The sequence below is a fragment of the Oryzias latipes genome, assembly GCF_053564925.1.
Source record: "Oryzias latipes strain Hd-rR chromosome 1 unlocalized genomic scaffold, Olatipes_Hd-rR_3.1 chr1_Y".
Classification (NCBI taxonomy): Eukaryota; Metazoa; Chordata; class Actinopteri; order Beloniformes; family Adrianichthyidae; genus Oryzias; species Oryzias latipes.
The window spans coordinates 5,307,893-5,323,157 of NW_027616335.1; the positions used below are offsets into that span (position 1 = coordinate 5,307,893).

The following is a 15,265-nucleotide window of genomic DNA, read 5'->3' on the forward strand; positions in this document are numbered from 1 at the left end:
TCTTTGTGTTTGGATTTTTTTCACAGTTGAATGCAGAGTTCCAAAGAATCACAACAGTCCAGCTGCACTCAAAGTTCTTCATGGAATTGGATGCTCTGTCTCCTCGTCTCTTGAAGGTGTATGCCAAGAAAGGTGGTTTACAGCGACAGAGGCTGAGAAGAGTCTTGGTATCCATGACCCAGGTAAAAGATAATTAAAAATGTGAAAAACATTTTTTAAATCCATTGCCAAACTATTGTTTATTTTCTTAACAAATCAGATAAAGCTGTACTAACAGCAAGATGGAGCTTTCTGTGTACTAACAGATAGGGATGCACCAAATATTCAGCAACCGAACATATATGGCCAATTATTGCAACAACAAAAAAAACCTAAAACGTGGGAATAAGGCCAAATAGTGGCACATCACGCAATGATACAATCAACGAGCATCAGCGATGTGTCCATGCCTGCTAGTTCTTTAAAAAATAAGTAAAAATCTGCTAATATTTTCAGCCTAAAATGTTCTTAAAGCCTATTTAATATTTTGAATATATTAATAGCCGTTTTTCATCTCTAATTTTTTATTTAACTTGCAGGCTTAGACTGACGACACAGATGTAAGACCTGAATGCATCCTCAAGGGGCTTTGTGTTGACATGAACCAAGATCAAGAGAGGCTGGTGAGAGAGTACAGGGTATGTTGCTCTGATTATATGTTGTAGAAAAATAGAAATAAGAAAAATTAAACATCAAACACAGGTGGCCGGGGCAAACAGGGGCGCCTATTGCGAGGATCATTCAAAAGCTGGAAGCTGGGTGCGCATCTTGGACATGAAAACTTGTTTTTTTCCCCAACTCTGTTGAACTTGCTGCTGGACTGATTTAGCACCTAAGTGATAAAAATGTGACTTTTTTTTTAATTTCTCAAGGTAAAATATTTTTTTAGAATAAGACTCATAATAAAACTAACTAAAACCTGCAAAACTTGTTCCAAAGTAAAAATTCTCCACAATTTCAAAATCATAACCACCCACCTGTGCGGAAAATCGCAGAATCTGGCAACACTGCTGGGAGATGCTCCTCCTTCCTCTGACACAGCGGTTGTATTGGTCACGTGTAGGCCTGCACAATATACCGCAAATTTATCGTTATCGCGACATCAAGCTGTGCAATATGCATACCGCAAAAGACGGCAAAAATCGCAATAAATGATTACCTTAAATGTGCTAAAACAAACTCATGGCAGCTTGAAATATTGAACAAATAAAATAAATCCCTTTATGCATTTAACAAATCAGAAGGACCCGTTTATGTTTTTGATCAATCAGATGAGCCCTTTTATGTTTGATGTTTGCCTCCTACGTCGACAAGGGTCATTTGGAGTATAATTTTTAAACCGTTGCAGTGAAATGGAAATTAGGTTGTTTTTTTTTTTGCTATTTGTTTATATACCGCAATTTATATCGTTATCGCAATATTAATTACCAATATCGCATATCGCGAGTTTTCCTCATATCGTGCAGCCCTAGTCACGTGACTTTTCCTTAAGCAAAAGTGCACCAACACGGTTTCACTTTAAGAGTTCGGTATGTGAGCCGACACGTCGGTATTGCCGGACCATCACTAATATATACATTTATATACGACTATATATGTATACCTCTGGGCAGCAACTTAAGAAAACTTTCTTTTAAAGCGTTGTGAACGCAGTGCACTGGGGCGAATTTCCGTGTGTGCCCAATAGAAATGAGGCGTGCTCACTGACGTCTGGACCCGGCATCCGAGCTCTGCGTTCGGGCTCCGGAGCCAGTGGACCGAGTGAACCTCTCTGAATGAGCAGAGCAGCTGGATTTATTAATGTGTTTGAGGGGAGGGTGCTTTGTTACGTGTGCGTTTTGTTATGTGTGAGAATTCGGACTGCGAGCCGAGCCGCCGCTCTGGGTTAGCGGCTACCGGACTCGCGAGGACAGAGCAGAGCTCGAGCGGCCAGCTTACAGTGTAAGCTGTGTAAGTTACACAGCCGTCACGGGGCAGTGTGTGAGCTTTTCAGAGCAGAAATGGCGCTCAGTCCTTAGAAACTGTTCAAAAAATCACGACACATGGAATTGTGCTTCTAATTGTGCCCCGACAAATAAAGGCTGATGTTGTTAGCGTCTCCTAACACTGGGTTGTTCTTCAGTTCTGTTCTTCTTCCACAAATAAAGCACTGACCACAATGATTAAATATAAAATGAGAGCGAACAGGCACTTCATAATATTCATAAAATTAATAAAAGCACGTTTGGAAGATCGCCTCGTATATTACCGAGCTGCTGCATAAATGTGACAGCAAAGGTTTGTTTACAACGGGACACATTTCCTTTTCGGTATTTTCGACACGATATTTTGCCCGTAACCACGCACTGGTCGACAATCCCGTAGATGTCGTTCACGTCGATTTTCGGGAGACCTTGTTTGTAGAAAACGGGTGAAATATACCATCTTTCGCAATCAAAATCTGCCGTGTCGCTGCTATAGAAGTTGCAAGCCGGAAATGGTCGGCCTCACACTCAAGGCAGCGGAAGTAGAACTCCTTACTTTCGTGCACGGAGCCTATTGGTATTTTAATTAATCACTCAACTACAAAAACCAACAGGACACATGTCCCATAATGCATTGTTTTGTAGTCTGTAGGGCATCTTTCAGTCAGTTTAGTTTCCAGCTGTGTCCGGGTAGGTTTGCCCCTTGCTCCCACCCCTTTCTTGCGATATTTTTGTGATGATTGACAGTTGATATTGGCGCAAAAAAATATATATATGTCACACACCAGGTGATCTGTGGTGCAGCGTTGAGTTCACCTGGGTGATCTCAAACACGCTTATTGTGCATCTTGGCTGCACCTATTTGGTGTCACCAAGATAAATTTCCATCTGTTTTCTTTACTATTTGTACTGTCATGACAGTGATGCTGCTGTCAGTTTACCTTGTTGTTGCATCTTCAAAAGTGCAGAATAAAATTTGACACTGAATTTGAACAAGCACATTTTAATTTCTGCATTCATTATTAAAGTATTTATTAGTAATACAGTGGAAATTAGTAGATTTGGTTAGCATGTTGATTTACGGTATGCGCCCCTAAATTTTCTGGTTGTGCCCCTAAAATTTTCAGTTAGGGGCCACTGTGCTCCTAGTGAAAAGATAGTCTGGAGTGTTGCAGGCCACACTAACATTAAACTTTCATATTAAGGTGGGGGCTGTTCACTATGCTGCATCACGGGGGGGGGGGGTTTGAAAAAGAAAAATCAGATCGACATGCCTGTTTCTTTTTTGCCGCTTTACTGTTCATTATGGCCTGACACCTGCAGCATGCTCGTAAAAATCTATTTGCATGAACATTTGTGCTTGTGAACTGACCAGGCAGGCCAGGATTCTTTACATTTTGTGCAGACGGTCTATTAAAATTTCACATGGGCTACCTTCTTGTTCTTCACATATTTTATCTGCAGACAGCTAATATCCACCCTTAAAGGATAGATATTCTGAAGATATATGCGGATTGAGATGGTTTTGTGACGTTGAGAGAAGGAACAGTGATGATTTTGGTAAAAGGATGCTGAAGTTGGAGCTACCAGGAATGAGGCCCAGAGGAAGACTTAAGATGTGTTCATGGAGCACCAGAAAATGGAAGGAAGACATTTTCTTGTTTGTTTTCTCTGTAACCATTATGCGTTTGTCTGTTATGAAAACACGGGCACCAATTATTTGCACCAATATACTTATATTTATCCTTATAATTAAGTATATTATAAATACACTTTTTTTGTATATTTATACAAAAAAAGTTTACTTTTGAAGAAACTAGTTATACTACAGTTTTTCTTTTTTACTTATTTACATGTTTATGGAATCTACTCTTCTTTTCCCTTTGTTTTACAGAGGGATGAAAACACAGAAGAGGTTCTGGCCTCAGTCCTAGGGATCTTTGCCATCCGACACACTGGTGCAGACCCAGTGATGACCTTGAGAATGTTGGGATTATTTTGGAAGGAGTGAAAGTCACAAATGACTTAAAATGTGTAAGTCTTGCAGTAATACTGCTGTTTGTTATTGTGTATGCCCTAAACCTGAGCTACCCATCAGATTTGAAATACACTTCTGAGGTTCTGCAGAAGATTATAATGGGTTTGGATGGCAACAAGTTATCCAACAAAGTACAAGTACTCAAAACAGCACTATCCTGTTAAATCACAGAAGGAATTGTTCAGTATTAGCACCTCAAATATGATGGGCAGATGTAAAAAAGTGTTCCCTTTTTCAAATATTTATTTTTTGTCATACTGAGTTTTCTAAACACAGCATAAGCTATAATGATAAAACTATTTTTATTTTTTTTTGCACATTTTCCTTACGGCCATATAAGTGTTTTGAAATGTAAGAAAATGATTTGATTTTGTTTATTATCATTTAGATTAGGGGTCTCAAACTCAATTTCCCTGGGGGCCACTTAAGGTGGGGTCCAGCAACTTCAACGCACACACGCAACTAGTGAGTGTCTGAGAGCCAATAAAATTGTATGGAACATGTGCTCTACTGTTAACTACACTCTATAATTAACTGTTTTCTTATTATTATTAACTCTCATTCAAATAAAATACGTAAATAAAAAAAACAATAAGTAAATAAATCAGTAATACATTTCTGTTTATTTATTCTTCTATATCTGCTGGGTGTTTGAGATCACCCAGGTGGACGAAACGCGGCAACAGATCACCTTGAGTGTGACGTATGTTTCTGCTTTTGCTCCAACATCACCTGTCAATCATCACAAAAATATCAGGAGAAAGGGGCGGGAGCAGCAAGGCACCAACCTGAGCGAACGCAGCTGGAAATGTAATACTGTACTGACTGCAAGGCGCCAATTGACTACAAAATAAAGCATTGTGGGAAATGTGTCCTGACGGTTTTTGTAGTTGAGTGATCAATTAAAATCATTTAAAATACATATTGATTAAAAAATGCCTACATACATTACAAAACATTCAAATCAATATAAAAGACATAATAACACAGATCATACTGAGGGGGACAGGCATATTAAAACTAAATTGAATTTTAAGGACAACTCCAACTTCCTGTCTTCCTTCAGTCTCACTGCAGATTCACCTTTCACCCCCCCCCCCACACACACACACACGCGTGCTGCGCTGGTTCATCTCAAACACGTCCATCGTTGCATTCTCACATGTATTTTCAGTGTGTCTAAGACTAAATCGTGTTGTTTTCTCGCACGTGTTTAATTTTAGAGCCCCGTTAGGTGTCACGCATGTACGTGTGGGACATTTTTCTGCGCAGCTTCCCGACTCTCCTGCGGGAGCGGAGAGACCCGTTTGGGGGTTGAACGCCGCCGCGTGCCTAACTGTAACCATAACCTTAACCCTCCTCCGGGTCCATGCGACCCAGAAACAAGTTCAGCATCCGCTGCATGGATTTAGAAAATTCCGAGCAAATAAATACGTCCTAAAAAGGAAAGTAAAGATCTCCTTCATGTGGTCCGGGGAGGGGGCTGTCAGGTTTCTTTCCTTAAATGTTTTCCTGCTTTCAAGCCCGGTAAATTTCCAGCCCCCAAGAGTAATTTACCCCACTGTGATTGGTTGGTTGTCAGTTCCGCGGACACTGAAAAGGTGTCATTCACACAGGAGCATCTAAGGAGCATCAAAATTTTAGATGCTCCTTCAGTCTTTTTGACTTTTGTTGTTGTGGCCTTTGCATTCAACTGTGGCACAGTTTTGGAAAAATAAATGTTTTAAAGCTCATTCTTGTCTTCACCTTTATTTGACTGCTGTGTCTTTCAATGACACATGGCTCATTTAACACAATATTTTCTCTGTAGTTGAACATAAATATAATATTGAAAGGATTTCCACGTGATTTAATTGTGTTGTCTGAACAATTAGCAATTTTGTTAAACAGATTTATTTCAATTGTGTAAACTTGATGAAACTTACAATAGTGCCATTAACATGAACAAATGATGTTGTTCTAGTAAGATTTTATTACATTAGATTTAATATAGCTAAATAAGTTATGTTTGCTCAAATAAATTTCATTCACTGAACATGAACATATTGAGTTACACTAACAAAACTGCTTATTGTTCAATGAAAGCTATTTTATTACATGGAAATCCTTTAAATATTTTTTATGTTCATTGGACAACTTATTTTTTGAGTGTATAGGCGTTGTAGAATGAGTATGTGTGTGTGTCAGGGTGTGTGTGTGTGTGTGTATGGGTGTCAGGGCGCGTGCATGTGTAAGAGGACTGAGTGCGTGCCACGCAAGCATGCGTGAGAGCCTTTTACTGCGATGCGTGCTTTCAGAAGCACACATCCTTATTGTACAACAGAAGTTTCCGTCTCGCAAGGAAATACGACAAATTTACTGCTTTGTAATTATTAATTTCTATTGTATTCATTTCCATTACAAGCTGCGTGCGTTCCTAAGTGCGTGACATGGCCGCCTGCCGGAGGATTTTGTGTTGGGGGGGGGGTGTTACTGTCCTCCTTCACTCCGTAACACCAAACATGAACGCAAGCTGTTAGATTTCCATGAATATCAAGGCAAACCCATACCAGTTCCAAAAAACAGATGATTTGGTCGCCGGGGGGCGGTTGTCCCCTGCCTGCTACCGTGTGGCGTTGGGGGGTTCCGGCTGCCGCTGCTGCTGCGGCGGGGGTCTGGGTTTGGGGGTGGCTGGGCGCTCCTCCTCCTTCTTTTCACATTCAACCATCCATTTTAGAAGAACATAAACACTCACCTGAGCACAGGTGTTAGCTCACCTTTGCACTAATAGTTTGCATGATTGAATGAATGTAAGATTTCACACTAGTTGGTTTAAAGGCATAGGTATGCGTGCGTGAACACTGTCTGTTTTGTGTACATGTTGACATGTGGACATTTTTGCAGCTAACACAGGGGTGGCTAACCCTGGTCCTCAAGAGCCTCAACCCTGTCTGTTTTCCAGTTCTCCCTAGACTGCTCGATAATGATAACCAAAATCAGGTGTGTTCAGTCAATCAGGATGTGAAATCACTTGAGGCAGCCAATCAACAGCAAGCTGGTTAAGGAGAGCTGGAAAACAGGCAGGGTTGAGGCTCTTGAGGACCAGGGTTAGCCACCCCTGAGCTAGCAGGTGTGTTGAGAACATTTCAGTGTGTATGTGGACAGGCCAATCACTATGTTCTTCTCCCGATCAAACACAGCTGCACCGCGGGCTTCTAAAAAAGAAAACACTGCAGAGCGTAGTCAGGATGCAGCGACCCAGTCTGAAGAGCAGTGAAATACACCTGAGTCACTATTTGTCCCACTGTACTTACTGTACATACTGTATTTTTTTCATTATCATTTTACATTTTCTCCTGTTTAATCCAATTCTTCGGGTCACGGTGGACGAGGCTAATCTCCACTATTTGAAGCCTTCTGTTCACATCGATGATTAAAAATTATTATTTGACAGTACAGTACAGAAGTTATTTGTTGAAAAAAACGTTTCTAAAGTACTTTTATTGGTGAAACAAATGCTTGAGCCTGTAAAATGGTTTGTTCTTTCTTTTCAATGTATAATAAAGAATTTAATTGAATAATAATTGTTAAAAAAAAGGTTTCTACTTCACGGGTATAGCCTATCACGGGTTCTTTTTGGAACATAACCCCTGCGAAAAACAAGGGTTTACTGTATTGCAAACTTCAAAATGTGCAGTTTTACTATGTGTGTGTATTTTTACTCTGTAAAAGACCTTTTAAAGACATTTAAAGGATCATATAGCAGAAGTTAGGCCAGGGCTCCAGACTGCGACCAATTGGTCGCATTTTGCGACCAAAATTTGAGAGTGTGCGACTGGATGCGACCAATAAATTTGCCTCCCCCACCCTCCGTATTTTTTTATACATTAAATGTGGAAGGGGCAGGTCAATGATCAATGAAATAATCTGAGACGCGAGCGCACACGCACACACACACACACACTCGCGCACATACTCATGAAACCCGAGCACACACTCTCGCGTGATGCCTGTCTGTGAGGCGGCCACTGCGTGTGAGAAGAATAAGTCACTGTAAGTGGCTAAAATATGTGGAGGGGGCGGGGCCTAGAGATATCCGCGCGCGGGTAAACATCTGTGGGAAGGAAACGGAGACAAATATAGTCACAACCTGATATGTGCGTCTGAGCTATGAGCAAGCGAACTATTGCTTCGTTCTTCTGGCCTGCGGCTAGTGTACCAGTGCCAGAGTGTACAGCAGGGGTCTCAAACTCGCAACCCGCGGGCTATTTATGGCCCCCAAGATGATATTTTGCGGCCCCCGCCGTAATATGAAAATTTAATGTTACTGCAGCCCGCCAGTTTTAATGAATGACACTTTTTCATTGTGGTGCACGGAGATGACCAACCAATCACAGTGGGGTAAATGACTCTTGGGGGCGGGACAATGACAGGGCTTGAAAGCAGCAGGACACCTGACAGCCCCCTCCCTCCCCGGACCACATGAAGGAGTTCCTTACTTTCCTTTCTAGAACGTATCCAGGGCTCCAGACTGCGACCAATTGGTCGCATTTTGCGACCAAAATTTGAGAGTGTGCGACTGAATTTTACATCCAGTCGCATATGTGCGACCAGTAAATTTGCCTCCCCCACCATCCGTATTTTTTATACATTAAATGTGGAAGGGGCACGTCATCGATCAATGAAATGAGCAATGAAATCATCAATGAGACGCGAGCGCACACGCACGCAGACAGACACACACACTCGCGCGAATACTCATGAGACTGGAGCACACGCGAGCGCACACTCGCGTGTCATTGAGTGATGCCTGAGGCGGCCAATGCGTGTGAGAAGAATAGGGAAAGTCATTGCAAGTGGCTAAAATGCGTGGAGGGGGAGGGGCCTAGAGATAATCGAGCGCGTAAACATCTGTGGGAAGGAAACTGAGGAAAAATATCATCACAACCTGATATGTGCGTCTGAGCTATGAGCAAGCGAACTATTGATTCGTTCTTCCGACCTGCAGCTAGTGTACCTGTGACAGAACTACAGCAGGGGTCTCAAACTCGCGAAGCAAACCGCGGTACTCATCATGCAGGGCTGTTACGGCAGCACACCGCTCCCGCGGGAGATGGGCTGAGCATAAATGTCCCACACCTACATGCGTGACAGCTAACGGGGCTCTAACATTAAACACGTGTGAGCGACAACACGATTTAGTCTTAGACGCACTTAAAACACGTGGGGAAAATGCAGCGATAGACGTGTTTGAGATGATCCAGCGCCCTGGGGGGGGGGGGGGGGGGGGGGGGGGCATGAAGGTGAAGCTGCAGCGAGACTGAAGAACAGGAATTAGGAGTTGTCCTTAACATTCAATTTAGTTTTAATATGCCTCTCCCCCTCAGTAGGATCTGTGATATCACATCTTTTATAATTATTTTAAGGTTTTGTAATGGATGTAGCCTTTTTTTAATCAGTTGGTATTTTAATTATTTTAATTGATCAGTGAACTACAAAAAACCCATCAGGACGCATCATGCATTGTTTTGTAGTCTGTAGGTCAGCTTTCAGTCAGTTCAGTACTAAATTTCCAGCTGCATTCGCTCAGGCTGGGGTCTTGCTTCCGCCCCTTTCTGGTGATATTTTTGTTTTGATTGACAGGTGATGTTAGAGCAAAAACAACAATATATGTCTCACACCAGGTGATCTGTGCAGCGTTGCGTCCATCTGGGTGATATCAAATTATTGTGCATCTTGGCTGCACCTATTTTGTGTCGCCAACATGAATTTCCATCCCCTAATATTTACATACATTTAAGCATTGTTTGAAACAGCACATTGTAATTTTTGCTTCTATTATTAAAGTATTTATTCGTAATACAGTGGAAATCAGTAGATTTGGTTAGCATGTTGATTTACAGTATGCGCCCCTAAATTTTCTGGTTGTGCTCCTAAAGTTGTCAGTTAGGGGCCACTGTGCTCCTAGTGAAAAAAGTTAGTCTGGAGCCCTGGTATCTATTCGCTCGTAATTTTCTAAATACATGCAGTCCGTGCTGAACTTTTCTCTGGGTCTCACAGAACCGGAGGAAGGTTTAGTGTTTCGGTCACGGTTACGGCGGCGCATCAAACGGTTTATGCACGGCTGTTACGGCAGTACACCGCTCCCGTCCCGCGGGAGTCGGGTCAGTTGAGGAGAATAAATGTCCCCCACACACGTGCGTGACAGCTAACGGGGCTTGAACTTTGAACACTTGCAGGCAAAAACAACATTAGTTTTAGACACACTGAAAATACGTGGGGAAAATGCAACGATAGACGTTCATCTCAGCCACCACCCAGGCCGGGGTTGGGGGGGGGGGGGGGGGGCTGTGAGATGAAGGCGAAGCTGCAGCAAGACTGAAGGACAACAGGAAGTTGGAGTTGTCCTTAACATTCAATTTAGTTTTAATATTCCTCTTAGTGTGATCTGTGTTATTATATATTTATTTTATGCTTATTTTAATGTTTTGTAATGCATGTAGCCTTTTTTAATGAATTGGTATTTTAAATTATTTTAATTAATCACTCAACTACAAAAACCATCAGGACACATGTCCCATAATGCATTGTTTTGTAGTGTGTAGGGCAGCTTTCAGTCAGTTCAGTTTCCAGCTGTGTCTGGGTAAGTTTGCCCCTTGCTCCCACCCCTTTCTCGTGAAATTAGTAGATTTGGATAGCATGTTGATTTACGGTATGCGCCCCTAAATTTTCTGGTTGTGCCCCTAAAATTTTCAGTTAGGGGCCACTGTGCTCCTAGTGAAAAAAGTTAGTCTGGAGCCCTGTAGGCCCTTGTTATCTTGTGAAACTGGTTGTACTAGACATGTGTTTAAAGTAAAGTCATCATTTACTTGTCCAGAAAGCGAAATGCATGCTCATCTGAAAACTTCAGTATGTATAGGGAAACATGTTGTCAGCCCTCTTTCAGTGATGGTGGAGATGTTTTAGAGAGCACAGATGCGCTAACGAATGTGAACAATGATATGTCTGAGGATTTTAGTGAATTATGTAAATCATATTTAATAACCTATCTTGATCTTATTTTGTACTGTATAAAGTGTGTGTACGCATTATTTTCCTAATTCAAGGTGATCTAAGTCAGTGTTTTTCAACCTTTTCTGAGCCACGGCACACTTTAACCTTAAAAAAAATCCCGCGGCACACCAGGATCCAAAAATCTAAAAAAAAACACAAAAAAAAACGGAGAAACTCATAGTCTGTATTGATCTACAGCCCCTCCACAATCTCACATGCATTTTTTAGATAATTTTTGCAGAAAAAGCTTGAAACTGCAGCTGTTTTTTTCTAAAAGATGCAATAAAAGTTAAGTTAGAAGATGTAAAAACAGTTTGATGTGTGTTCGTTGATTTCAAGACGTTTAACAACAGATCTCCTTGAGCGCTGTCACTCTCACAACCCAATGCATCATGGGAGATGTAGTGCATTAAACGGCCGGCGGAGATCGCGTCTCTGAGCTTCCTTGTTTTGTTCACTTGTTCCACGGTCTGACATCGGATTCTGTGGAAAGCTGCACCGATAAAGACGAGCTTTAGCTGGTATTTTTGTTAGAACTGAGCGACTTTACAAGCTAAATCGGGACAAGGAAGTGAAGACTTTAACCACTTCTGATTGGTCAGACTGATGACATGTGATTAAGCTCCCCAAGAATGATTGGTGGAGACAGTTAAAGGGGCGGGACTTTTCCAAAATACAGCCGGAGTTGCAGCTGAATCGCGGTACGTCATTCTTATCAAAATGTCTTTAATAAAATAAAATAAACGCAAAGAAAACGTATTTTACGATCTTTTATATTCCTAACTCCTCAGTGTTTTATCAGGGCCTGTTTGGATGAACAGAGAGCTGAAATCCTGGAGATGGGAAATGTTTAATTTTTCATTTAATGAGGGCAGTTTCCCATGGCACACTTGACCATCTCCCACGGCACACTAGTGTGCCGCGGCACACTGGTTGAAAAACACTGATCTAAGTTACCTACATGTGAAACTGAGTTAATCCGAAACCCTAAATTATATGCGGGCAATGCAGTAATGTGCATATATTGGCCGCATGCATTACCTGCATAATTTCAACAACTGGAATAACATCAGCCATAAAACTAAAATATGCATACATCTTGATTTATTATTTAATTGTTGTAATTTTTACTTAAAAATCCCCTATGAAATAATGTGGAACTGGCTGCCTTTTAAAATGCCACAAATACCCGCCTCATCAGAAGTGTTTTTAACAGTGAGCAGTCACGTGTGTGGCAAGCTCTTCTCTCATTGGCTGCATGAATCACCTGTTTGTGGTTGCCTCAGTAACATAGTTAAATCATTAATAGTTGAACATTTGATTCTTTTTTTTTTTAACTTGTTCACTCTGTCGAGTTAAAAAAAGGCAAAGCCAGGACGTCAGTTCTGCTGGTCTTCCAAAGCAGATGTGACAATCAGTCACAGCGTGCGTGGCGTTTCAAGCCGAGACGCCCCGTGAATATACGCGCTCAGCGGCGCCCAACGGTTGGTATAGGCAAGCGCGCACACGGTGGCAGCGTGCGCGTTTACGGCCCATCTGCTTGTCTCCAGCTGAGATTCACGAGAAAGACCGGGCGCGTGCACTTCCGTGGCATGCGCAGTCACAGATGTTCATTCTTTCCGCCGAGACCGCAGCTCAAATCCGAAATATGGGCTATGACTAACCGCTGGCGCGCGCGACTCTCTTTTACCTCTCTGTTACCCCTTTGACAGTCTCTCTGTGTGAGCGGTCCTGCCTATAAAACGCACAACACCGGCGCTGAAACTTCGTTACCGACTATCGCGGTGAAACGGCCAAGCCCCTGTGAAGGGGGCAACGATTTCAGAAAATGGAGCGCACCGCCGGGCAACCCTCATTAGCCACCACAGGAGGACGGCCAAATGTTTTTTTGTCCTGATAAAAAAAATATTACGCTTTTTAATTACACTTAAGCCGCAAATATATTGGTTTTTAAATTATATTATTTTTCTCAACACATCTAAAATAACATTACGTAAAGAAATTGGTACTTACCACTTGTTGCTGCTTTGCCGCTTTCTGCCTGTCTTCTTCCCACAATTCTTAGCGCCAAAAGCGGGAAAATTGTGGGATTGACTGTACAGTATAATGTTGGTGTTACATGAAACAATTGAGTGCAATCCACACATTGAAAACCTGTTAGTGTTTTTCTCAGTGAATTATGTAGATTTAACAAAATACTATTACGTTAGATACAAAACATAAAGGAATTGTGTCAGCCTTACATAATACTATTGCATCAATTCTACAATCAACTTTTCGCCTTTTTTCAGTAAGGGATCAGCCAATATGTGTTTAGACCCCACCCACTTTCACTGATTGACAGCTCTTCATGAAATAAAAAAACTCATTCTGGCAATGAGCAATGTGAATTATAAACAAAGCTACTTTGGAAAATATTGATTTTGAAATCCAAGGTTCTGTAACTGTAAAAACCCATAGCTTTATATTAATGTTCAACATGATTAAAGTTAATATTTTTAAAATGCTGTTTTAAAATAATGAACAGGTTTTTAAAGAAAAATGAAATATATTTAATAATATAATGGCTAATTTAAAATCTGTGTGCAGGTTTTTACAATTTCATGATCTATTTATATATTTATGAGAGATTAATTAGTTTATTGTGTATTTGCAAAAGGTCATATTTATGTATTTAATTATGAACAGTTTAGGACTCCATTAGGTGAATTTTGAAGAAATGTTTAAAAAACTTTTACACGACACAAAATTACGGAGCCTCTAAAGGGCCAGGCCATTGATGAAAAAAAAAAACTTGAAGTAAAAAAAAATGTTTTTAAAAAAAAAAAAACTAACTGGTGTGCACCAGTTAGTATCAGAAGATATCAGATGGTTGACCTGCTTGCTCTTGTGCACCAAGTAGGGACAGTTGTCTTGAGAATGGCTGAAGTTGAGTATATGGACCTTGTAAACTTTCTGAAAACACGAAATATTACTGACAATTTCATCAAAAAGATTCTGGAAGACAAGGAAAGCAACATTACTGCTGTTAATATTTGCATTAAGCATTATGAGCTATGCCTATGAGCAGAGCAGATGGACTCTTAGCTTCCTGTTTGCATGCATGTGAGGATGCTTTGGTACAGTGTGTGCAACAGAGGAGACTTCGGACCGCAATCCGTTTCCCTGTTCTGCGTGAGCGGGCTGCCGCCCAGACTCAGAAGAACCGTGTCTTCCGGGAGATTTGTATTGTCAGACAGAGGACGAGCTTTGGGACAGGCGGAGGCGAATTTTGGGAGAACAGTCCTGACAAACTGTGCACACAATCCTGTGAATTTGTGTTACCCGTCGGATCCAGACAAAATCAAGGCTGATGGTTATTCCAGTTTAAGTTGATCCACGGCTAAATCTGTTATTAGCACAGCTAATGTTGTTAGCACATATGTATTAACCTAATCCAGACACTGCTCCCTTTTCAGTTCGGCCAAGTAAACACTGGGCGCATGGACTTAAAAAAAAATTATAAGCAAATATGCACTTAGTAATGATCACAACAATTAAAAAAAAGTCAGTTTAGAAGATCATCTCGGAGTGTCGGAGCTTGGTTTGTTTACATCAGTTCACCCGTTTTTGTTTTATCCAGACCAATCACTATTGTATATGTCATCAGACCAAAGTACAGCCAATCAAATAGTTCAACGTCATCATTAGTGGCAGGCCTCCCAAGCCAATATAACTCATTGCCCTGAAGAGCTATTGCAGCCCAACAGTTTTGGCATACATGACCGGTACCTGCTAGGTAAGTGAAGTGGATTCATTGTCAAATGTAAACTCATTGCAGTGCCAAGTCTTTATCACTTAATAACATGAAATGTTATTAGGAACCAAATTTCTGTACAATTAGTAATGTACAACTAATCCTTTAGTTGTATTTTTGTTGCACAACACACATATTGAAATAGAAAAGTTGTTTTAAATTTTTATGTAAATGTTTCTTTAATTAGGATGTTTTGAACACTACTGCTAATCCTACCTCTGTTATTTTCCTTTTCTAGGCGATTTCTTTTTGAAAAGACGGAAGATGTGACCCTGATTTTTCAGTGCTTTACCCTTGAACTGCCATTCAACTATGGATAAACTGGACCTAATAAATTTTTACTTTAAATTAGGCCTTGCCTATAAGGACATCCTTCGTAGATAACATCAAACCATT

At 41.0% G+C, this 15,265-nt stretch overlaps 1 long non-coding RNA gene across 1 annotated transcript; it reads right to left on the minus strand.

Annotated features, from left to right (window-relative positions):
* Positions 1-649: 649 nt before the first annotated feature.
* LOC144990377 (uncharacterized) lies at positions 650-13,357 on the minus strand. The gene is made up of 3 exons (XR_013654365.1): positions 13,087-13,357; positions 1,017-1,104; positions 650-871 (listed from the first exon to the last, which is right to left on the minus strand). It is a non-coding gene; the product is annotated as an uncharacterized LOC144990377 (long non-coding RNA).
* Positions 13,358-15,265: the final 1,908 nt, after the last annotated feature.